Here is a 24,029-nt window from a genome sequence, read left to right on the forward strand (position 1 = left end):
GGATCCAATGTGCAGCATGGTAATTACAGCTAATGATACTGCATCTCATATACTTGACTGATGCTGAGAAAGTAGATTGTAAATGTTCTTACCACAAAAAAGAAACAGCGACTGTGATGGGACAGAGCGGCTACCTAACACTATGGTGGTGATCATCTTGCAGTTTATAAATGTGTTCAATCAATACGTTGTACACCTTAAACCTACACAGTGGTATGTGCCAATTATATTGCAATAAAGCTGGGGGTTAAAAAAAGGTAGAAAAGAAGCTCACCCACAGACTCAAGGCTGCCAAGCCATCTTCAGTGCCTCACTCATCTGTACTGTAAAGAGTCAGCAGATACTGGAGGAAAAGCAAATGGAAAAGTCAGAGGTCAGTTTTGACAAATTAAAAAAAGGAATGGGTGAGAAACAGATAAGGCAGAGGGGAGCAGGAAACTTCAAAAAAAGCTGAAATTGGTGTCCTCAGAGAGGAGAAAGCAGCTATTTCAGTCATAAAACATGAACAGAGCCCATGTTTTAAAAAAAAAAGGATTGTTCAGAACACAAGCACTCTAGGAAATGAAAGATATGAGAGTTGACGTTTTACAAAATTGTCAAAAGTTAGAAGACCAGGTTGAGCAGTTCTCCTTAAAGTAACACAAAGAGACAGAGATCTAGAAAAGAGGAGATAGGAGATAATTAGAGCATCAGTTGGGGGTTTTCTACATCTAGTTAATAGGTGAAGATGAGGAAAGATTTTTTCTTTTTTTTTTTAATTTTTATTGAAATATAGTTTATTTACAATGTTGTGTTAGTTTCAGGTGTACAGCAAGTGATCCAGTTTTATATATATGTGTGTGTGTGTGTATATTTATATATATATTCATTCTTTTTTTTTTACATTGTCTTACATTCTCCATTATAGCTTATTGCAACGTACTGAGTATAGTTCCCTGTGCTATACAGTAGGTCCTTGCTGGTTATTTTATATTTTTTCTTTTTTAAAGCATGCATTTCCAGATTGAATGGGCTCACCAAATGCTCAGCACAATGAATAATTAAGAAACACCAAGGCATATCCTTGGGTGGGAATTTCTGACCCTGGCACTTATTAACATTTGGTCTTAAGAAAGTTACTAAGTAGTTTTGGGCTTCTGTTTTCCTGTAAATGGGGATGACAGTACTTGGTCCCTCATGGAACTGTTGTGAATGTATATCATAAAATATACACAGACATCTAGCATGGCTCTTGACACAGTATTGCATAAACTTTTTAGTAATAATAATAGGTAATAATTCTTTCAAATGGCTTTGGGCTCATGAGAAAGAAACACAAGCTAACATTTATTGAAAACCAAGTGCCAGTCACCGGGTTCACTTTTCTCCACTTTATATTATCCCTTTTATTACTGGTAAAAATCCCCAACGTCTGGGTGTTTTTCATGCGTTGTATTGAGAAACTGAGGCTCAGAGAGCACTGCCTGATTTCGCAGCTCACGTTATTCTCTGTGCCTCTGAGAAGGGGAATTGCATGCCAGCAGAGGCAGCCTGCCGCAGAGTTTCTGAGGGACCATATGGGCAGACAGCCTCTTCGTTGTCTAGCTAATTTAAAACCAGGAAGGTATTCCAAATAGAGCTCAGCTGATGGGAATAGTCTCAAGCGAAGTCTCTCGCTCTTTCAGGCATGGACAGGGCCACCCAGCCGCTGACAATGTTAATAAAATTGTCAGGCAGCTATTAGAATAGCTCAAAATTATCCGAATTTTTATAGGTACCTAAAAGGGCTGAACACCTCTTGCTTTTGCTCATAAAATGAACATCTGTTAGCTTCCAAAAGACTGATATCTGTACCTCATGGCTGGACCTTAGCAGCTCCCTCCTCCTAGGATGCTCAGTTATATATTGGGTTTTTACCCCCTTCTCTAAAATGCGCCCTGTACTCAATGCATGTGCTTGATGTTTCTTTGTTCTAAATATTTTTACCTTTTTTTAAATTACCCCCACTGAAGGATCTTGAAATCAAGCATTCGGATTCAACAAGCATGCCTTGAGCTCTAACCTCCCATGTGTCTTGCTCTGTGCTAGCCCTTTGATACACTAGTTCATCTCTGTGGCCATTTCTCATGAATCAATAACTGGACATTATCTAGCAGCCATTTCCAGGCCAATTGTGCTTAAACACTCTGTGCTTAGCAACCAGGGAGGAATGAACACATACTTGTTGTATGTATAAAGGAAAAGGGTTATAGGACTGAATACTTTCTTTCATTCTGATGAATCAGAATAGTCTGAATGTTATGCCTTACAAATACCAGGAGGAAAAAGCCTAGAACTTAAGCAACTATTAGGAATGGTGATGATTCTGATCATTTGCATACAAGAACTATGCTCACCTGTTAGCTGTCTACTCTTGAGTCAATGATAGTCATCCCCTCTTAGCTTCAGTTTTTTCTTTTATATTAGCCTTTTATTTATTTGTTTATTTATTTATTTTTTCACACACACACACACACACACACACACACACACACTGTATTTTATTTTTACAAGAGATACATAAACTGACACCAAGCATTGTAAATGGATGACCACAACAAAAGCAACAATGATTGCAATTACCAAACACGAAACATACTCATACTGTGTCATAATATTGACTTTCAGTCCAGTAATCCTCCACTGTAACAGCTCCTTTACTTTGCAGTCAAACTTGATTGGTATATTTTTTGCCTCTGAGTCCTTGTGGGATTTTTTTTTTTTTATTCAAACAGAAAGTCACAAAAATTATAATCATCCTCATCAGTTCACTCAGTCCCATGTAATTAATTTTTTTTTCATCTTGGTCTTTTGTTAGCACTTTAATGAATTCATCAGTTTTCCATTATAGTTCTGAAAATGCTTATTCATTCAGTTCAGCAGTATAGTCAGTTACCAGAAACCTGTACTTGTCAGAGTCTTTTCCATGAATTCCTTGAAGATGAAACCCTTTTATAGGAACATTTTTGCAAAAGCATCGGAGTACACCCAGAACTGTCTGTAAATGACAAAAGACTTAAAAATGACTACGGGTAAAGATTTGATGAAAGTTCATAATAATGCAATTGACAAGGAAGTTTAGTTATTTCTGAGATAATACTTTTTAAAGTAATAACTAGAATTATGACTTATAACATTATACCAGAACATATAAGATTTTTAGAAATTTCATGTAATGTCTGAAACATTTATATTAACATACTTCCATACAAATAATCCAAAGAAAGTTTAGTATTAGTTGTTTTTTATTCATTTGTTTGTTTGTTTGTACTGCAGGTTCTTATCAGTCATCAATTTTATACACATCAGTGTACACATGTCAATCCCAATCGCCCAATTCAGCACACCACCATCCCCACCCCACCGCGGTTTTCCCCCCTTGGTGTCCATACGTTTGTTCTCTACATCTGTGTCTCAACTTCTGCCCTGCAAACCAGTTCATCTGTACCATTTTTCTAAGTTCCACATACATGCGTTAATATATGATATTTGTTTTTCTCTTTCTGGCTTACCTCACTCTGTAGGACAGTCTCTAGATCCATCCACGTCTCAACAAATGACTCAATTTCGTTCCTTTTTATGGCTGAGTAATATTCCATTGTATATGTGTACCACAACTTCTTTTATCCATTCGTCTGTCGATGGGCATTTAGGTTGCTTCCATGACCTGGCTGTTGTAAATAGTGCTGCAGTGAACACTGGGGTGCATGTGTCTTTCTGAATTGTGGTTTTCCCTGGGTCTATGCCCAGTAGTGGGATTGCTGGATCATATGGTAATTCTATTTTTAGTTTTTTAAGGAACCTCCATAGTGGCTGTATCAATTTACATTCCCATCAACAGTGCAAGAGGGTTCCCTTTTCTCCACACCCTCTCCAGCATTTGTTGTTTGTAGATTTTCTGATGATGCCCATTCTAACTGGTGTGAGGTGATACCTCATTGTAGTTTTGATTTGCATTTCTCTAATAATTAGTGATGTTGAGCAGCTTTTCATGTGCTTCTTGGCCATCTGTATGTCTTCTTTGGAGAAATGTCCATTTAGGTCTTCTGCCCATTTTTGGATTGGGTTGTTTGTTTCCTTAATATTGAGCTGCATGAGCTGTTTATATATTTTGGAGATTAATCCTTTGTCCATTGATTCGTTTGCAAATATTTTCTCCCATTCTGAGGGTTGTCTTTTCATCTTGTTTATGGTTTCCTTTGCTGTGCAAAAGCTTTGAAGTTTCTTTAGGTCCCATTTGTTTATTTTTGCTTTTATTTCCATTACTCTAGGAGGTGGATCAAAAAAGATCTTGCTGTGATTTATGTCAAAGAGTGTTTTTCCTATGTTTTCCTCTAAGACTTTTATAGTGTCCGGTCTTACATTTAGGTCTCGAATGCATTTTCAGTTTATTTTTGTGTATGGTGTTAGGGAGTTTTCTGATTTCATTCTTTTTCATGTAGCTCTCCAGTTTTCCCAGCACCACTTATTGAAGAGACTCTGTTTTCTCCATTGTATGTCCTTGCCTCCTTTGTCATAGATTATTTGACCATAGGTGAGTGAGTTTATTTCTGGGCTTTCTATCTTGTTCCATTGATCTGTGTTTATGTTTTTGTGCCAGTACCATATTGTCTTGATTACTGTAGCTTTGTAGTATAGTCTGAAGTCAGGGAGTCTGATTCCTCCAGCTCCATTTTTTTCCCTCAAGACTGCTTTGGCTATTCAGGGTCTTTTGCGTCTCCATACAAATTTTAAGATGATTTGTTCTAGCTCCGTAAAAAATGCCATTGGTAATTTGATAGGGATTGCATTGAATCTGTAGATTGCTTTGGGTAGTATACTCATTTTCACAATGTTGATTCTTCCAGTCCAAGAACATGGTATATCTCTCCATCTGTTGGTATCATCTTTAATTTCTTTCATCAGTGTCTTATAGTTTTCTGCATATAGGTCTTTTGTCTCCCTAGGTAGGTTTATACCTAGGTATTTTATTCTTTTTGTTGCAATGGTAAATGGGAGTGTTTCCATCATTTCTCGTTCAGATTTTTCATCATTAGTGTATAGGAACACAAGAGATTTCTGTGCATTAATTTTGTTTCCTGAAACTTTACCAAATTCATTGATTAGCTCTAGTAGTTTTCTGGTGGCATCTTTAGGATTCTCTATGTATAGTATCATGTCATCTGCAAACAGTGACAGTTTTACTTCTTCTTTTCCAATTTGTATTCCTTTTATTTCTTTTTCTTCTCTGATTGCTGTGGCGAGGACTTCCAAAACTATGCTGAATAATAGTGGTGAGAGTGGACATCCTTGTCCTGTTACTGATCTTAGAGGAAATGCTTTCAGTTTTTCAGCATTGAGAATAATGTTTTCTGTGGGTTTGTCGTATATGGCTTTTATTATGTTGAGGTAGGTTCCCTCTATGCCCACCTTCTGGAGAGTTTTTATCATAAATGAGTGTTGAATTTTGTCAAAAGCTTTTTCTGCATCTATTGAGATGATCATATGGTTTTTATTCTTCACTTTGTTAATATGGTGTATCACATTGATTGATTTGTGTATGTTGAAGGATCTTTGCATCCCTGGGATAAATCCCACTTGATCATAGTGTATGATCCTTTTAATGTGTTGTTGGATTCTGTTTGCTAGTATTTTGTTGAGGATTTTTGCATCTATATTCATCAGTGATATTGGTCTGTAATTTTCTTTTTTTGTAGTATCTTTGTCTGGTTTTGGTATCAGGGTGATGGTGGCCTCATAGAATGAGTTTGGGAGTGTTCCTTCCTCTGCAATTTTTTGGAAGAGTTTGAGAAGGATGGGTGTTAGCTCTTCTCTAAATGTTTGATAGAATTCACCTGTGAAGCCATCTGGTCCTGGACTTTTGTTTGTTGGAAGATTTTTAATCACAGTTTCAATTTCACTACTTGTGATTGGTCTGTTCATATTTTCTATTTCTTCCTGGTTCAGTCTTGGAAGGTTATGCCTTTCTAAGAATTTGTCCATTTCTTCCAGGTTGTCCAGTTTATTGGCATAGAGTTGCTTGTAGTAGTCTCTTAGGATGCTTTGTATTTCTGCGGTGTCCGTTGTAACTTCCCCTATTTCATTTCTAATTTTATTGATTTGAGTCCTCTCTCTCTTTTTCTTGATGAGTCTGGCTAATGGTTTATAAATTTTGTTTATCTTCTCAAAGAACCAGCTTTTAGTTGTATTGATCTTTGCTATTGTTTTCTTTGTTTCTATTTCATTTATTTCTGCTCTGATCTTTATGATTTCTTTCCTTCTGCTAACTTTGGGTTTTGTTTGTTCTTCTTTCTAGTTCCTTTAGGTGTAAGGTTAGATTGTTTACTTGAGATTTTTCTTGTCTCTTGAGGTAGACTTGTATAGCTATAAACTTCCCTCTTAGAACTGCTTTTGCTGCATCCCATAGGTTTTGGATCGTTGTGTTTTCATTGTCATTTGCTCTAGGTATTTTTTGATTTCGTCTTTGATTTCTTCAGTGATCTATTGGTTATTTAGTAACATATTGTTTAGCCTCCATGTGTTTGTCTTTTTACGTTTTTTTCACTGTAATTGATTTCTAATCTCATAGTGTTGTGGTCAGAAAAGATGCTTGATATGATTTCAATTTTCTTAAATTTACTGAGGCTTGATTTGTGACCCAAGATGTGATCTATCCTGGAGAATGTTCCGTGCGCACTTGAGAAGAAAGCGTAATCTGCTGTTTATGGATGGAATGTCCTATGAATATCAATTAAATCTATCCGGTCTATTGTGTCATTTAAAGCCTCTGTTTCCTTATTTATTTTCTTTTTGGATATTCTGTCTATTGGTGTAAGTGAGGTGTTAAAGTCCCCCACTATTATTGTGTTACTGTCGATTTCCTCTTTTATAGCTGTTAGCAGTTGCCTTATGTATTGAGGTGCTCCTATGTTGGGTGCATATATATTTATAATTGTTATATCTTCTTCTTGGATTGATCCCTTGATCATTATGTAGTGTCCTTACTTGTCTCTTGTTACATTCTTTATTTTAAAGTTTATTTTATCTGATATGAGTATAACTACTCCAGCTTTATTTTGATTTCCATTTGTATGGAATATCTTTTTCCATCCCCTCACTTTCAGTCTGTATGTGTACCTAGGTCTAAAGTGGGTCTCTTGTAGACAGCATATATATGGGTCTTGTTTTTGTATCCATTCAGCAAGCCTGTATCTTTTGGTTGGAGCATTTAATCCATTTACTTTTGAGGTAATTATTGATATGTATGTTCCTATGACCATTTTCTTAATTGTTTTAGGTTTGTTTTTGTAGGTCCTTTTCTTCTCTTTGTTTCCCACTTAGAGAAGTTCCTTTAGCATTTGTTGTAGAGCTGATTTGGTGGTGCTGAATTCTCTTAGCTTTTGCTTGTCTGTAAAGCTTTTGATTTCTCCATCGAATCTGAATGAGATCCTTGCTGGGTAGAGTAATCTTGGTTGTAGCTTTTTCCATTTCATCACTTTAAGTATATCATGCCACTCCGTTCTGGCTTGTAGAGTTTCTGCTGAAAAATCAGCTGTTAACCTTATGGGAGTTCCCTTGTATGTTATTTGTCGTTTTTCCCTTGCTGCTTTCAATAATTTTTTTTGTGTTTAATTTTTGCCAATTTTATTACTATGTGTCTTGGAGTGTTTCTCCTTAGGTTTATCCTGTATGGGACTCGTTGCACTTCCTGGACTTGGGTGGCTATTTCCTTTCCCATGTTAGGGAAGTTTTCGACTATAATCTCTTCAAATATTTTCTCGGGTCCTTTCTCTCTTCTCCTTCTGGGACCCCTATAATGTGAATGTTGTTGCATTTAATGTTGTCCCAGAGGTCTCTTAGGCTGTCTTCATTTATTTTCATTCTTTTTTCTTTATTCTGTTCCGCAGCAGTGAATTCCACCATTCTGTCTTCCAGGTCACTTATCCGTTCTTCTGCTTCAGTTATTCTGCTATTGATTCCTTCTAGTGTATTTTTCATTTCAGTTATTGTATTGTTCATCTCTGTTTGTTTTTTCTTTAATTCTTCTAGGTCTTTGTTAAACATTTCTTGCATCTTCTCGATCTTTGCCTCCATTCTTATTCCGAGGTCCTGGCTCATCTTCACTATCATTATTCTGAATTCTTTTTCTGGAAGGTTGCCTATCTCCACTTCATTTGGTTGTTTTTCTAGGGTTTTATCTTGTTCCTTCATCTGGTACATAGCCCTCTGCCTTTTCATCTTGTCTATCTTTCTGTGAATGTGGTTTTTGTTCCACAGACTGCAGGATTGTAGTTCTTCTTGCTTCTTCTGCCTGCCCTCTGGTGGATGAGGCTATCTAAGAGGCTTGTGCAAGTTTCCTGATGGGAGGGACTGGTGGTGGATAGAGCTGACTGTTGCTCTGGTGGGCAGAGCTCAGTAAAACTTTAATCCGCTTGACTGCTGATGAGTGGGGCTGGGTTCCCTCCCTGTTGGTTGCTTGGCCTGAGGCAACCCAACAGTGGAGCCTACCTGGGCTCTTTGGTGGGGCTAATGACAGACTCTGGGAGGGCTCACACCAAGGAGTACTTCCCAGAACTTCTTTTGCCAGTGTCCTTGTCCCCACGGTGACCCACAGCCATCCCCCGCCTCTGCAGGAGACCCTCCAACACTAGCAGGTAGGTCTGGTTCAGTCTCCCCTGGGGTCACTGCTCCTTCCCCTGGGTCCCAATGCACACACTACTTTGTGTGTGCCCTCCAAGAGTGGAGTCTTTGTTTCCCCCAGCCCTGTCGAAATCCTGCAATCAATTCCCACTAGGCTTCAAAGTCTGATTCTCTAGGAATTCCTCCTCCCGTTGCCGGACCCCTACGTTGGGAAGCCTGACGTGGGGCTCAGAACCTTCACTCCAGTGGGTGGACTTCTGTGGTATAAGTGTTTGCCAGTCTGTGAGTCACCCACCCACCAGTTATGGGATTTGATTTTACTGTGATTGCGCCCCTCCTACCATCTCATTGTGGCTTCTCCTTTGTCTTTGGATGTGGGGTATCTTTTTTGGTGAGTTCCAGTGTCTTCCTGTCGATGATTGTCCAGCAGCTAGTTGTCTTAGCTTCAGTTTTTATACCCATAGATTGGGGATGAAAGATCTCAGCCGTAGAGTTTTGGTATCTCGATTATTTGAGATAAGCCATCCATGGGAAAGACACAAATTGGCACCTGCATAAGAGAAGGGCTCAATAAATGGGTGTTCCATAGTCTCCCCCTTTTCAGGACTTGTACATCTATGCATTCGCCTTTACATGCACAGACCCATCCTAGAGTCTGTGGATATGGAGACAGGTATAAAAGGTGTTACAGGCGGGGGAAAAAATGGGGCATTGAGAGATTAACAAGCCCATGGATCTCATTGTACAAGAAAAGAAAGATTTATAGAGGTTAATACCATTAGCACATGATGCAGATAAAATAAGGGTTATATGTGCTCCTCCTCATCCCTGTTATTCAGTTCATTTATTTAGCAAATATTAATTAAATGCCCAATAAGTGCCAAGCATGTCAGAGTTGTATACCATTGCTGCCTCTAAGGTTCATTTCAGAATTGTGCTAAAACAGCTTTCTGGATCTTCTTGGTGCTCCTGAGTCTTCAAGCCCTTGCTTATAACCCCTGCCTTGCATGTGTGCAGCCTCGGTTATATGCATCCTTTGGAAGGAAACTCATCAGGCAAGACAGTCTTCTCTATTTCTGAGCATCTTGAGTAAACTTTGTATATAAGCCTAAACCAGTGGCTCCCTTACTTCCTCTCTCTGGTTTGAGTTCTGTTCTTGAGACCTTATAGCCAAGGTTGATTGATTCTCCTCTGACTGGCCTTCAGGTAACTAAAGGCTGCTTTCACAGCTGCCTGGGAGCTTCTCTACTCTAGGCCAAATAGTCTGACTTCCCCTAGGAAAAGCATTCCATGTTCACCAGGACCTTTGCCTGGGGGCTGCAGCACACAATCACAGAACCAGCATTAGGGTCTTATTCCTGTTGCACTCTGCCGTTTTCTAGCTGCGTGACCTTGAGCCAGTGAATTAATCTCCATTAGACTCCTCAAAAGGAAGTGGATGTCACAATGGTGTCCAGCCCCTGGCTAATGGGAGGATTAATTGATGTAATTTTGCATAAGAGTGTTGTACTTGGAGGGGGGGGTCCCAGTTGTCCACAAGTGCAGCGCTACTGGCTTGATGGGGTCGGGTCTAAGGTTATCAATGAGGAGGCTGTGGTACAGTCAGGACAAGCGAGTCTCCCAGTGGCCCATCTGTTAGTGAGAACCGGGTACCAGTGCCCTGTCACCATTAAATGACCAGGTGGAGGATCAGTCTCTGCAGTGCCTGAATGCCTGGTGTGTACACCATGGTACTTAATGGCCAGTCAGTAAGATACGGTCTTTCCAATAGCAGGAAAATGACCAAATAATTGCCTCAGAATCCTGAGTCTATCATGTAGGTGGGTGTTTCTCAGCTTTGAATGTGCATCACAGTCTTTCCCCTAGGGAGCTTTCAGATCCTGATCCCATCCTTGAGATTCAGATTCTGCAGGCAATGGGGTGGGGCCTGTACTCTTGTGAGTCTGGTACATTTGTCTTCAGGGGTCACGGGAGTGTGAATATGCCTAGCTTCTCAATGCTTAAGTGAGCTGAATCATGTGAGGCCAGAGAAGACAGAGTGCCTGGAGAAGGTGGAAGATTTCCCTGTGATTGTTTTGTTTTCATTTTTAGTTTAGCAGAAAAGTATAAAATTGGTGTCATTAGGAAGCTTGTCTGATAGCTAAAAACATGCCTCGGCAAAACAATCTTTCCCAACAGAATATGTACATGTTTATTTTGTCCAGTTCTGGGCCAGATGCTATTTATATCATTTCCATTAGGAGAGCTTTTGGCTACAAGTACCAGTGTTTTAAACCATAAGGAGACAGGGAATCCAGTGCCTTTGCAACAGCTCAACAGTGTCTTCAAGACCCCAGATTCTTTCCATCTTTTTTCATTCTTAGCACGTTAGCTTTTTGTCTTCATGATTCTTGCCTCTTGGCTGCAAGATGGCTGCCATAACCCCAGACATCTTATCTTCACTCCAGGGTCTCAAGCAGGAAGGAAGAAGCAAGGCCAAAATTCTTTCTCCTTAGCAGGCTCTGCCTTTTTATTCAGGATAAGACCCTCCACAGCAGACTTCCCTTTACCTCTCATGGCTTAGAAATTGGTCACATACTGAATCCTGGACCCTATCACTGCTAGTCAGGAAGGGGATTACCATGACTGGTTTGTACAGATTATTAGTCATCCCCAGGAAGAAGTAGAGGCCTACCTTTCTTGAAATCAGGAATTTCCACCTGCTGCCTAAACACAAAAGCTTGGTTCCTTTAGCAGGAGAGAAAGGGGAAGCTCAGAAAGGAGAAGTAACTTTCCCAAGGACACACAGACAGCAAAGGATAGTCTGTGGTCAAATTTAGGTTTGGCTTTGAAGCCTATATGCTTCCTACTTTGCCATCCTGCATCTCTTACCACACAGACTTCTAGTAAACCAGAGATGCCTTCTGTTCAAGCAAACCTTAGAAATGGCCTAATCCCTTGCCCTCATTTCACAGATGAAAAAATTAGGGCCAACATCAGGTAAGCAGTTTACCTAAGTTTACTCAGCTATTTGGTGGGCTGTGAACCACACTGCCTGTCTTTTGGTTCGCTGTGCTGGTTCAACCTGAGGGACACATAGCAGGCGGAGGGTAGAGAGCAAAGGGGTTGGGTTGCCAAGGCAAAAGGCCGTGATGGCACTCAATGGCTATGATCCCGGGATTAGAGAGGGATGCCCATTTCCTCTTCTGAAAAATGTGCAAGGTAACTTTTGAACTTCCTCTTTGGAGACTTCTTTTTTTGGTGAGGCGTGACTGGTAAAAAAGATACTGGGGAAGGAAAAGAGAGAGAGAATAATTAGAGAAAAAAATTGCCATTTCATGTTTAAGGAGTGGGGTAAGGGAAGTGGAACATTGCAGCTTGTTCATGGTGGGTGTACAATAATTGTAGTGGATGCGTTTCTCCACCTTGAAAAATAAGGGTAATAACAATAACTGCCTCTCAGGAGTGCTATAAGACTAAATGACTCCACATACGTAAAATGCTTAGCACAGTGCCTGCCACTTAGTAGATGCTCATTAAATAATCTATTGTTATCATTAATATTGGAAATCCTGCGAGATTTGACCCTCTAGAACCCATAGTTTGAAGGAGAAGAAAACAGGTACAATACTTTGTGCAAAGGTCTGTTGCTAGAACTTTTCCCCCCATATTTAACCCCTCCAAGAGCCTGAGAGATTAATTATTAATATTCTGATTCTACAGAGCAGAAATAGGGGACCCAGAAAGATGAAGCTGTTTGTTCAAGTCCAAAAATTCATTGACACCAACGCTAGTGTTTGTTTTGCTCTTCCAAACTGGAATCCGTCTCTGCCTACCATTGGCTGTGTGTCGCTCTGGGGTAGGGTGTGATTTGTCCTTTAGGAACACCAGGTCATCTTCCTTCTTCCCCTCGGGCCTGCTCTCTGCTCTTATTTTTCCCTCTTGCTGTTGTAACTCCTTTTAGCCAAACGGCTAAAGCCCCTTTCTGTTTGTTTGTCACCCTCCTTTAATGGGGTCAGCATCTGGCCAGATAATTCCACCATCCACAGAGGAGCCCGGGAGCCTTAGAGTCTGGGTCAGAAGGTGGTGTCACATCTGATACAGGGACATGTTAAGTCATCTTGATGGAGAAAGATGACGGTAGTGGTTAACGTTGGCACTCACCTTTGAGGGAGTCTCTGAACTGATCCGCATCCCAGAACCACCCGCCAAGAGTCATGTGAAAATTGATCTCCCCTGGGAGGATAAATCTCACTGCCCTTGCTCTGTACCCACTACATCACCCACCTGGCCCTTTGGAGACCCTGCCATGTGATAGTATCATTGTCCTCGTACCTGTGTTTCTCAAGGTTGTTTTCAGGACCACAGGCCAGAAGCATGTGGGGCATCCCTGAGAAAGCAGATTTCCAGGTCTAGCTCCCCAGACCCACTAGGATTTGTCCTTGGGATCCATATTTTTCACCAACTCCCTCGGTGGCAGGGCTGCGGTCTTTGGGCCACGCTTTGCAAAACGCAGGGTGCAGCCGTGAGCTGCTTGGGAGCAAGTCTGTGATTCTATCTTTGCATTCCCAGTACCTTGCCTGGTATATTTTTTTTTTTCTTAATTGAATGGTGAGTTAACTGAGTTATTTGATTAATTAGTATACAAAGAGAACAGAAGAAACTCCCGGAAATGGAAAGTTCTAGTTTCCTAAGAGTAAAGGAAAACAGAATAAATCAAAGTTACCCTGAAAGATCGGAATGGCCTTTGTGATTTAAGGACTTGTGTTTGGCTTCCCTGTGTGAACTCTTCTCGGGGCCCCACTCGGAACAGGCACTGTCCTGCTTCATGCACACTGAGACTATGGGCTCTGGATCTTGTACTCTGCAGAATTTTAATCTCAAGCCAAGCCCTCAGTTGGGGAACCTCATTGAAATGTAAACAGATGCCTGTACTAGATCGATTCATCTGATCAACACCTCCAAAGACCCCAGTCCGGCGTGAGCATCACCTTCTCTCTCAAGTCCATTCTTCTCTCTCCAGGCCAAGCAAGGTCCATCTCTCCTTCATATAAGCACCGTCTGTTTCTAGAACAGACCTCTTTAAGAGCTTTGCATTATAGTTATTTAATATGTTCATGTGTGTCTCCCTCATTAGACTAGAAGCTCTTGAAGACAGAACTTCAAGTGCTATGTACATAGTAGGCGTATAAGTCTTTCTGGAATGAATGAATAATGGAGTGACCAGATTCTGATGCCAGTTCTGCTTCTTCATAACTACCTGACTTCATCTCCCTGCCTCGGATTTTCTTGAATCTCAGAAAATGAATGATTAAGCAGTGCATCAGGCTGTGAATGGAGGAAGATAGTAAATGGTGGGCTGAAGGCTCTTTATTATCATTTATAACATGTAGCATAGAGACCAATCACTTTAGCTCATCTTCCACAGTTATAAGCATATTGGTTAACTTTGCTTTGATTTTTTTTTTCCCTAATACTAATTTTTTAGCATGCATTCATTTACTGGGTCTTTCTTCAGGTATTTTATTGGACAAGCCTATTTCTCTTTTTTTTTTTTTTTTAATTTTTTTTTAATGCTATTCTTGTCTGCTTACATTCTTTTTATTTATGTATGTATGTATGTATGTATGTATGGCTGTGTTGGGTCTTCGTTTCTGTGTGAGGGCTTTCTCTAGTTGCGGCGAGCGGGGGCCACTCTTCATTGCGGTGCGCGGGCCTCTCACTATCGCGGCCTCTCTTGTTGCGGAGCACAGGCTCCAGACGCGTAGGCTCAGTAATTGTGGCTCACAGGCCGAGTTGCTCCGCGGCATGTGGGATCCTCCCAGACCAGGGCTCGAACCCGCGTCCCCTGCATTGGCAGGCAGACTCTCAACCACTGCGCCACCAGGGAAGCCCCTATTTCTTTTTTTTAATAGCAGCTTTATTAAGACATAATTCATATACTATAAAATTTATTCTTCCAAAGTAGGCAATTCAGTGTTTTTTTAGTATATTTAAATATTCAGAGAATTGTGCGACCATCACTACTTTCTAATTTTAGAACATTTTAATCACCCCAAAATAGATACCTCCTTACCCTTTAGCAACCACTCCCCATCATTTCTCTGCCCACCAGTGCATGGTAACCACTAATCTGTCTCTAGGATTTGCCTGTTCTGGATATTTCATATACATTGACTCATACAGTATGTGACCTTTTGTGACTTGCTTCTTTCACCTAGTATAATGTTTTCAAGATTCATCCATGTTATAGCATTTGTCTGTGCTTCATTCCCTTTTAAGGTCAAATCATATTTCATCCTATGGATGTATCACATTTTTTAAAATGCATTCATCAGCTGATAGACATTTGGGTTGTTTCACTTTTGGCCATTATGAACAATGCCGCTATGAATATTTGCATACATAGTTTTTGTGTGGCCATATATTTTCAGTTCTCTTGGGAATGTACTTAGAAGTGGAATCGCTAAGTCATATGGTGACTCCTGTTTAACATTTTGAGGGACTGCCAAACTGTTTGTGCCCAAGTGACTGCACCATTTGCAAACCTGTATCTTAGACTTAGCTGTTCATGTGCTAAGAACACCAATGCCCTGTATCTTCATTGCATGCCAGCTAATCGGACAGGTGGAACCAGTGATGAATGTTGAGCAGAGAACTGCAGAATCTTCTCATCACTGCCACCACTCTGGGCACCAATTCAGACCTGATGTGTAGGTCCAGTGCACTGGGTTAAAACATGGAGGATCCTGGGTATAGGGGCCACCTAGGAACAGATGAAGTTGTTTAACCACGAATGAAGGCATGATACTATTTAAGAGGTAGATTTCCATGTCTGGGGCCTGCATCCTAATTACATATCATGTATCACTTGCATTTGTTTTTCTTTATTTTCAGTGGCATGCAACAGAATTATTTGAGAATCTATTTTTTGCAGTTTTCAGCTTGCTTCAGCCTCTTTTTTTCCTTTGCACAATAGTCACAGTCAAGATTCTTAATACCTCCAATCTCTCATTGGAGGTCACACCTTCTAGGCTGCAAATTGTGCTGATGTCATGGCCCTGCAGTGTTGGTGGAATTTGCACAGGAGACAGTTTCATTGAAGACATCTTTTCTCTGGGTCTAGATCTTAAAGAATCAAGCTGAGCGTGTTATTGCCAGAAGGTCAAGGGACCCCTCTGTTCGTGATGGCAGAGCGTGTAATGAGACCTTCCAGAATGGGGTCAGGGTTGACCCTTGTCCTCTGTCCCCCTGCCCTGATTATGTGTCTCAACTGAGATGGGACTTCCATCTTTATGACAATATCTGCCTGATGGAAAGATTCTAAACCAAGATTAAACATGTAAATGCTTCCTCAACCATAAGAGCTCTGTATTAAATTAATAAATGCTTAACCATCTCGGGTAACAACCCTGCTGCGTTTCAGACAAATTCTCTGGAGTCCCTCTTGCTGGGTTTCTTTACCAGAATAAACTACCTCTGCCAACCAGAGATAAATTTAGTAGATATACATGGGGGAGAAAGGGCCCCTGTACTGTGCCTTCTCTCACTGGGCTAAGCTCTGCTTATGACTTCTGTTTAACTTGAGGATCTTTTTTTAAAATCGCTACCCTGCGAATTTTGGTAGACCAGTGATTTCAGCTAACCAGGAAGAGGGAAGGAGCTTTCTCAGACCTTCAGAGGTCACCCCATTTCCGTTTCCTCACACCCATATTGGAATGAGAAAAGAGATGGGCTGACCCTACGACCTCTGGGATGGAAGACATTTGTCTGGCACCTGACATATTTCTAGAAAGGGGTGGTTGGAGAGAATGGGGGGGCTCGGGAAAGTAAGGATGGATGAGATGTGGTCCCAGGACTGAGTCCGAAGTCTGCTCTGCACAAGTAAACACATGTTACATCTAATCCTATACTTGGAGCACTAGAGATTTTATTAGATGACTAGAGTATGAAGAAAAAATCAGTAGATTAGAAAGGAAATAGTATTAGTGGTTGCCAGGAGTTAGGGATGATGGGGGAGGGGACAGTGCAAGGGAGTGGCTATGAATTTTTAAAGGGTCGAATTAGGGAGATCTTTGTGGTGATGAAACAGTTCTGTATCTTGATTGCTGTGATGGTTTCATGAATCTACACATATGATAAAGTGGTATATACACATGATACCAACGTCCGTTTCCCAGTTTGTATACTGTAGCTATCTAAGATGTCACCACTGGAGGAACCTGTGTGATGGGTACATGCATTATTTTGCAACTTTCTGTGCATCTGTAATTATGTCAAAGTAAAAAAAAAAAAAAAAAAAATGTTTAACCTGGGAGGAAAAAAAAGGAAATAGTAATGCAAACAGAAAAAAGTAAATGATATGATGGACAGTACAAATAATGGCATAGCATCTAAGTAGATATAGCCTCTGTTAGGCTTCTGACAAATGGTGACATTTAAAACAGGAGGGAAGCCACACTGTGACTAATGTGGGGGCTGTCATTAAGATTTCCCAAGAGGAAAATGTCTGTGATTCATGTCACCAGACAGTGGGCTAATCTCAGAATTATATACAAAGAACTCCTAGAAATTAATATGGAAAAGACCAATAACCATGGTCAAAGAACATGAATACATAGTTCACAGAGGAGGAAATACAAATGGTTCTTAAACATAAAAAGAGACTCAACTTTCCCCTCTCAAAAATTAAAAAAATTTGAAAAAGAGTAATGCAAAAAAATATATATATACCGAGATCCCATTTTTAACTCTTAGGTTAGTGAAAAATCTATAAATTTGATAACACATTCTGTTGGTGATGCTGAGGCCCTCTCAGGCTTTACTGGTGGCAGCACAAGTGGATACAGCCCCCTACAGACTCATACTTGGCAGTCAAGACAAAATTCCTGGAACAGAGATGGCTGCGTGTTCACCAAGATTCATTTTCCCCTTCTGCAGTAATACAGATGCAGCTGGAAAGTGGCTAAGCAGATAAGGAAAGCACTTCCCAGCTCCCTTCCCAGGCATATTGCATGTTCTTTCCAGTGGGATATGACTAGAAAAACAGTATGTACGTACGCTTGTGAATGTGTTGCATGTTTGCAAAGATGGCCAAAAGTTCCTCCCGTCCCTATGCTTATGCCCTGTGCCATGACTTTGCAGCCCCTCCCATCAGGAGGAGGCGTCTTTCTTAACTTCCTGAATCTGGCCTGCCCTTGTGGCTTGTTGCAGCCAGTGGAACAGGAGCGAACGCCAGGAGCAGAGACCTGAAAGTGCTGGCATTGGGGCTCACTCTCCTGCTGCTCTTGGAAGCCTCCTGCCATGATGTGAACAAGCCTGGGCTAACCTGTCAGAGGATGGGGAACCATGCGGAGAGAAGCCCCTGTCTCCTGAACCGTCCTTTGAGGACTGTCATATAGTAGCCGTCGCCAGCTGATCAACCAGCTGACGACAGATGCTGAGCAAGACCAGCTAAGAGATCAGCCGCAGCCAGCCAGATCCAGAGAAGCCCAGCTGAGTCAGGCCAGATTGCCCACCTGAACCTTTAAGCCACTACATTTGGGGCGATTTGCTACACAGCAGTGTTAACTGATACAGTGTCCTAATTCTGAGACAAGGTTTCTCAGAACTGCATATGCCCCCTCCACGTTTTCTTTTCACCATGTCCTGAGATAACTCATAGTTCAAAGCCAGTGGAATATCTCATTTTTCAGTCAGGCAGGCAGTACCAACAAATAACTTACCAAGATTCCACTTTGCCAACTGCTGGAGACTGAAAGTCAGATGCCTCAAATTCAAGGAGTTTATCCTCCAGCAAAGGGAGACAACGCATGTGAACAATGCAGGAGATACTAGAAACATCTCAAACTCTAAGTGCAATGTTGAGAATAAAATGAGAAGGTTGGTGTGCCTTTCCTAAATTGACAAGGAGAGAAATAGGACCCTTAGCAACTCAACACTCACCTTTTACAACTGAGGGAAGAGAACCCCAAACTGAACAAGTCACAAAGCGAAGGCTCGTGTTTTGCACAGTAATCCCATGAACTTCTATCAGGCCATGTTTCACAGGGTATTCCTGAAACCAGCACAGGAAGATGCAGAAAACTTTACAAAGTCGGGCAGAGCCCGGCTGGGATTAGAATTCAGATGTGGACCTGGGAAGCAGTCAGGGAACTGACCTTGGTTCAGCCCAATGCCCAGGAGCGTAGTGCAGGCATGTGTTAGAGGCGTGAGTTAGAGATAAACGAGTTCTGTGTTCTGCGGGGAGAGGTGTGAGTTACCCGTGACGCTTGTTGGAAACAGAAGCCTGGAGGGTCCTTTCTGCACAGTTGTGGGATCCAGGGAAGGACGTTTTATCAACTCTGCGTGTGCATCTCAGACCCACAGCAGCTTAAGAACCGCTGGAGTAGATGGACAGTTTCTTAGCCTCTCTACAAGAGGAGGCCAGCCAGAGCAAATTTTAACCCTAAGGAGAAGACAATGCTCTTTAAATGAATATTGAGACGAAACAGATCCCCCTTTCCTTAAGAACATGACTTGGTAATCTCTTTTATGCCCCAAATTAAAAACAGAATGTGGGCTGGTGATGTACCCATCCAGATCAGGCCTCTAAAAGATTGGTTTTCCTTTGCCTTTTTTTTTTCTTTTTCTCCTTCTAAAATACTAAGTTTCTTCTTTTGGTTAAATGACAGACTTCCTTCTGTAGAGGATGTAAAAATGGCAGTGATTTAGATGAAGTCTGGGAAGGACTGTGTGAATTTTTTTTTTAATTTTGGAGGTAAACTCCTCAGGGGTGGGAGATGGGGAGACTGGACCTGGATATCAGGTCCTGCAGGGTCTGCTTGATTTTTATCAGCAGCTCAGGTAACCGGCCTCAGGACCTGTAGCATAAGGTGGGTTTTAGAGGTAACAGTGCCCCCTTCTGGCGTAAGTGGATTTTAGAAGTATAACTTGCAAATCCTGAGCCCAGTGGCACTTTTTTCCATCTCTGAGGTGGTGGGATCCTTGCCATAGCCTGTCTTCCGTCTCCTTTGGGATGGACCCCTCTCTGGGGTGTGTGTGTCCTCCCCCCATGTGGGCAGCTCAGGGGCCTGCAAGTTTTGCCAGAGATCACTGCTGAGTGAGGAGTTCTTCAGTCTCGGACTTTCACTCACCATCCTCAGCGTATCCATGGGATTCTTTCCCTTTGACGGTGGTATCAGGCTGCAAGTCAAACCTTGTATTTTCCTTTTTCTAAAAACATTACCACTAGCTGTCTACATGGGATTTTCTGTTTGCATATCTGTGTGCTTTTTCCTGGGTGTATCAGCAAGTGATCAGAATCTAAACCTTTACTGGTGACCGCCACCAACACATGCGTTTCCCTGTCCAGTGGTCCAGCAGGTCCCCCCAGGGGAAATCTGGTACTCTCTTTCCTACAGGCCTCATTTTGCCCTCATTGGCTCCCACTCTAGTGAACTGTCTGTGGCCTGGTGATGTGGACAGGCCCCATTGGGCAGACAGTGTATATGGTTCACTGCAACCATCAACACAGGTGGAGAGGCCCCATACACCTGGGTTCAGATCTTGAGTTTGCCGCTTACTAGCTGTGTGACTTTGAGCAGGTGATTGGACTTGTGTGGGCCTTGGTTTCCTCATATGTAAAATGGGGATGATAATACCAGTATCTCACTCACAGAGTTAGCGTGAGACTCATATGAGTAAATGTATGTTATGCATTTAGAACAGCAATTAGCATTGAGTACCCAGTTCCTGTTTGCCATTATTCTAGCTCCTTAGCTTGAGGCTTAAAGTTATCCTGTGGTTGTCTTCCTGGCTGAATTTCTTCAGGGCTCATCCTGGATCCCGTTGTCTTGGGAAAAGGGAGCCTCAGATCACAGAAAAGTCTGTAGGGGTTGGAGTTACCTAAGACAGCTAGGAAAGTAAACTTTCGGTCTCATTTAATTTCATTTATATTGTCTAGACCCTGATCGCTGGGGTCCAACTTTGTGGCCTAATTTTTCCAGAAGAAGCCACTATTATTGACCCAGATCTACCCCTTCCTCCTTAGGGTACGCTGCCTCGATCTCATGCACATGTAGGGCAGGGGCTGGGCCAGTTCCCGGCCATGCACCCCCATTCCTGAGTCGGGGATTCTTACCTGGGGTCCATGGATAGATTATAGCAATTCTCAGACCCCCTCAGAAATTGTGCACAAAATTTTGTGTATTAGGTGCATTTTTGTTGGAACTGCCCCACAGAGGTCATCATTTTCTTAGAGGGAAACCGTCCTAGAGGTTAGAGTATGTCCCTAATACTTGATGAGTGGTGATGGGGAAGGATATACTTGTAGCTATTTCCCAATTTTTCATCCTACAGGTGCTTTTTGAAGTCACCTAGAGTTCGCTTTCCCATGGCTCAGGTTGTATGGCCTTAAGATCATCAGTCTGGACTTACTCACAATTAAGGAGAATATGCAGAAAGGAAAGCCACACGCTGCCTAACAGAGCTGGGGATCCTCATCAGCTCTTCTGAATTATTCACACTCCCCATTCCCTTTATTAACGTAGGTAATAAAGAGTTGACAGCAGTTTGGAGGCCCAGACCCCAACACAAGAGTGTTTGGGGTGTTTTTTTTAAGACTCCAGTAAACATATAAAGAGTAAATGATGGTGTCCCCATGGGCTTTTCTGTGAGATTCTTGTCATCACTCTCTAGTAAACGAGGGACAAAGGGGCTTAAATAGGAGAAAGTTGGGGTGCTTTCCCTGGTTAATGGCAGCCTTGTTCTTGAGGGTAATCTTGGCCAGTCCTCCACGAATGGAATGGCAACAGGCAGGACCAACTTTGTAATTTGTAGGGTCCAGTGCAAAATTAAATGTGCGGCCCTTTTAGAGAAATTGTTATCAATTCCAAAATGGTGACAGCAGAGCTTTGAACCAAGCAGAGCCCTTCTCAGCACAGGGCCCTGTGTGACTGCACAGGTCACAGGACCCTGAAGCTGGCCGCGGCAGGGATGCTGGAATGTGGAGCTTCTCCCCCATCAGTACTTCCCTGCAGCCTATGGGCCTTCTTGCTGTGCCTTCATCATGCCAGGCACACGCCTGCCTAACGGCTTCGTCCTTGCTGTTCCTCTGCCTGGAAGGCTGGGTCTCCAAATCGCCCTATAGCTCCCTCCTTTCCTCTAGATTTCTGCTCAGATGTCATTTAGCGGTGATACCTCAGCCTCCCTTCACACTCTCCCTGAATCCTTTTCAGCAAAGACGTGACTCTCATTATATATTTCCTCGTTTATCATTTATTGCTGTTCTTACCCCAGCGAAGTGGGAACTCCTGGAGGGCTGGGGCTCGTCTGTCTTTGCCCCCTGCTGTCCTCTTTATGGCTGGCACAGGGCCGGGTACACAGATGTTGCACACAGGTGTGTATGGAGTGCACAAGTGGGGATGCTTTGGGCCAGGTGACGAAGGCAAGCCAAGGGTGAGGGTTCAAGGAAACGGTGAGGGTTTGCTCTTGACTCTTGACCTGCTTATCACTGATCTTCTCGGACAGAAGCATTTTCTTCCTCCTAGTCTCCATCCCTCTGGATGCCATTTGTAAGATTCAGGACCCTGACCATGAAGCAGAGGAAAGGCCTTGGTGTAACAGAGGCTGAATTCATCACTGATTTTTGAGCATCTGCTAAAACACCCTACTTTCCAAGGCGTGTTAACAGCTGTTGTGTAGGAGGACTCTGAGGGAGCGTGGGTTAGACAAGGTCACCTGATTCTTGCCTGCAGGATTCTCAGAGCCCTTTGTGTGCTACTACATGTTGCGTTTCACCAACTTATTAGGCCACGGGAACCTCTACCTTACCAAGCATCACAGGGCACCAGTGGTCTGTGAAGTATACATGGCGACACCCTGGTTTGGTGGCCTGCATGTCAGGAGGCTGGCTCCCATCCTCCCTCAGCACTACCTCCTAGGCAGATTAAGTCAAAGGACTGCCACTCCCTCTGCTGGGTTCTACAGTCTGCAAAACGAAGGCAGCTTTTCTGCTATTGAATGTGTTCTGGGTGAGCCCAGAGTTCTCGTCCAGCTCCAGCATTCTGGAAAAGACAGTCCTGGCTTCCTATTCTCTGATCCCTGTCAAAGTTAATTCATTTATTCAACAAGTATGTGTTCAGTGCTTACCACATGCCAGGGATTCTTCTAGCCCCTCAGAAAACAGCAGTGAAAACCAGCAAGCCAAACCTCTGCCCTCCGGAGCTTATTTTCATAGAGGTCCTGGATGAGCAGGCTGGCGGGGGAAGTGTTGGCTGTCTGTCAAGGTCTGGATGGATCAGTTGGCACTGGCAAAGCCACTCGTAACGCTGTAAAGGAAGGAGCATTGGGACCCCAAGTCTGGAGACCCAGGTTAAGGTCCACGCCTCGCCACCAGCAAGAGCGACTTTGAGATCAAGAGCTTGTGCTCTGAAATCACTCCACACAGGTCCAGTCTCGGCTCTACTGCTTGTGGAGACCTTGAGCGCATAACTTCTCAAGATCATTTTGGGTTTGTTTTTGTCTTCATCTGGAGGATGGGGTCAGAACACCACCCGTCACCAAGGAGACGCTGCACACGAAGCACTGAGCCCAGGGCCTGGTTCCTGCTGTTCACGTGATGCTGTCAGTTGCTTCCTGTTATCACACCCCCGGCCAAGTTAGGCAAGTCACTGTCTTTGGACCTTGCTGTCTTCTTCTATAAAGTGAAGTGCTTGTCTCAATTCTGTATAAGCCTGTATTTTAGACTCAGTTTAAATGGTATTGGAATGTAGATGATTGTCTCTCCTTCAAATATAGACCAGCCGACTGAAATATGGCTGTGTGAGACGTCTACATCTCTATGGAGGTCCAGGCACACCTCAGAAATACGACACTGGGGTTCCAGACCACTGCAGTAAAGTGAAAATCGCCATAAAGCAAGCCACACAAATTTTTGGCTTCCCGGTGCATATAAAAGTTATGCTTACACTCCTCTATAGTCTATTAAGTACGCGATAGCATTAGGTCTAAAAAAAACAACATACATGCCTTAATTAAAAATACTTTATTGCTAAAAAATGCTAACCATCATCGGAGTCTTCAGTGAGTTGTAATAGTAACATCAAAGATCACAGATCACCATAACAAATTTAATAATAATGAAAAAGTTTGAAATATTTTGAGAATTACCAAAATGTGACACAGAGACATGAAGTGAGCAAATGGTCTTGGAAAAATAACACTAGCAGACCTGCTCCACACAGGGTTGCCACAAGCCTTCAATTTGTAAAAAAAAACAGAAACAAAAACAAAAACACAGTATCTGTGAAGTGCAATAAAATGGAATATGTCTGTATATCTATACATATATGTTTTACATGTGTACATAAGTCTATGCATATATATACCTATGCATGTGAATGCATCATCACTGGTGTGTGTGTACACACACA

General features: G+C 42.2%; 1 protein-coding gene across 4 annotated transcripts in view; it reads left to right on the forward strand.

The window, feature by feature from the left end:
- The window catches only part of LARGE1 (LARGE xylosyl- and glucuronyltransferase 1), a 604,481-nt gene that overhangs the window by 390,064 nt on the left and 190,388 nt on the right, over positions 1–24,029 (forward strand). The gene's annotated exons all lie outside the window — the stretch shown is intronic.

This window comes from Balaenoptera acutorostrata, chromosome 11 (assembly GCF_949987535.1).
Source record: "Balaenoptera acutorostrata chromosome 11, mBalAcu1.1, whole genome shotgun sequence".
NCBI classification, from domain to species: domain Eukaryota; kingdom Metazoa; phylum Chordata; class Mammalia; order Artiodactyla; family Balaenopteridae; genus Balaenoptera; species Balaenoptera acutorostrata.